Source organism: Salvelinus sp. IW2-2015, unplaced genomic scaffold, assembly GCF_002910315.2.
Source record: "Salvelinus sp. IW2-2015 unplaced genomic scaffold, ASM291031v2 Un_scaffold2013, whole genome shotgun sequence".
Classification (NCBI taxonomy): Eukaryota; Metazoa; Chordata; class Actinopteri; order Salmoniformes; family Salmonidae; genus Salvelinus; species Salvelinus sp. IW2-2015.
This window is the reverse complement of record NW_019943362.1, coordinates 92,438-94,782: the sequence shown is the minus strand read 5'-3', so window position 1 is coordinate 94,782 and position 2,345 is coordinate 92,438.

Below are 2,345 nucleotides of genomic sequence, written 5' to 3'. Positions count from 1 at the left end.
AAACGCTTATTAGACTCTGTGCCTGACAGTGTGATAAACGCTTATTAGACTCTGTGCCTGACAGTGTGATAAACGCTTATTAGACTCTGTGCCTGTGTTACAATGTGTTAAGATACAGAGTGATGGTAACTAAAAGTTGAATGAACTACTGAGATAGATGATCTCAGCATTGCGTAATGTACACAGTAAGTAGGGCAAGGGTCAGTACCTGTACTTTTAGACGGTCCTGATATAAGGCCATTGACATAGTCAAAAACAGCCCAAATAGGAGATTGATGTGTCACTTACCTCAGTGCTTGTGGTTGATAGTAGGTAACGTTTTGGCCAGAGGTAGATGCTTGCTTTATGCAATGAATTAAGGCCATACATGAATGATGTCTTATAACAAAATAGTTATTTGTAGCTATTACACATTTATGCAAGCTATGTCATACCGTTAATTATAAGAAGAAATTCAATTGTGAATACCTATAGCCTAATAGTTACAAGCGCGACTTTTACGCATACATAGCCTATAAGATAGTGTAGTCTTATATGGATAAATAAACACATTCACAGAAAATAAATACATTTTGCAATGTTATAGTTCCACTCCCAATGTTCAGTTCGCTCTGAAAAGGCCCGGACAATTTACTCATGCCCCGGCCTGTCCTGCGAAGCTGTGCCGACGCACAGTCCTTGAAAGTCGGTCAGAAATTCCACCACCGCGCAGCCATGGAGAAACACACAACATTTACAGTAAGACAGTTGAAAAGGATACAACAAAAGAAGATGGTCGATCCAGATGATTCACGACCACTTTCAGTCTGTCTGCCGCTCGAGACATTTTGCAAGAATATATGTTTTATTCTGTATTCCCTTCGATGCGCAGACAGTCATATGCCCACTGTTATGTAGACCTACAGTATGCTGCTGCTGTAGGCTACTCTCCGACTAGGTCGAAGTCCACAAGTGAGAGTGACATTGACACACGCGCGCGCGCACACACGCGCACACATGCACGTTTGTTTTACTATTCTTGTGTGGTAAAAACAATTTGGTCCCATTCAATATCCTATTTTCCCTTACACCTAACCGTTAACCTAACCTTCACCTTAACCCTTACCTTAACCCTAAAACCCCCTAAACCTAACCCATAACCCTAATGCTAACCCTAATTGTAACCCTAACGGCCTTTTGGTCCGCCACAAGGATTAGTAACCACCCACACAACGACAGTCACACACACACACACACAACAACACACACACACACACACACACACACACACCACACACATATAACTATTCATGTGAATGGAAGCTTTCCCTCATTTCACCGCTGGCCTCAGAGCTCATTTCAGTCATGGTGAACAACAACAACACAACAACAAACAGCAAACAAATAATTAGACACAAAAACACTAAATACCACCCCTCAATCCCGTCAGATGGCAACCATCCGCATAAACCACAAGACATGAGAGAATAAAATAAGACAGAGCATCTTTGTGACAAATGTACAAAACATGCAACAGATATAGTCTAATAACTGAATAAAACTATTAGGGGACAGAGATCAACAGGATATAGCCTAATAACTGAATAAACGATTAGGGGACAGAGATCAACAGATATAGTCTAATAACTGAAGTAAACTTATTAGCGGGACAGAGATCAACAGATATAGCCTAATTACTGAATAAACGATTAGGGGACAGAGATCAACAGACACAGACTCAAAATTAGAATTAATTCCCTTAGCCTAAGTAGATTGAGTAATTAAAAAAAATATATAGGCCTACTTAAGTATCAAAAGTAAAAGTATAAATAATTTCAAATGACTTATCTTAAGCAAACCAGATGGCACCATTTTCTTGTATTTTGAATTTATGGACAGCCAAGGGCACACCAACACTCAGACATAATGTACAAAGGAAGCATGTGTGTTTAGTGAGTCCACCAGATGAGGTAATAAGGATGACCAGGGATGTTCTCTTGATATGTGTGTGAAAACAGACAATTTGACTGTCCTGCTAAGCATTCAAAATAGAACGAATAGTTTTGGGTATTAGGGAAAATGTATGGAGTAAAAAGTGCGTCATTTTCTTTAGGAATGTAGTGAAGTAAAAGCAGCCAAAAATATAAATAGTAAAGTAAAGTACAGATACCCCCAAAAAACGACTCAAGTTTACTTAAAAGTATTTTTACTAAGTAATTTGCACCACTGATTAATAGGCCTAGTTGTCAGGGAATGTGGGCTATGATTTATCTGGGTCGTAGGCCTACTGCAGGAGGCGCTACAAAACTACTCATTGAATGAAGGAAGGGCCATATTGGTGCTGGTAGTAGGCGGCCACCAATCAC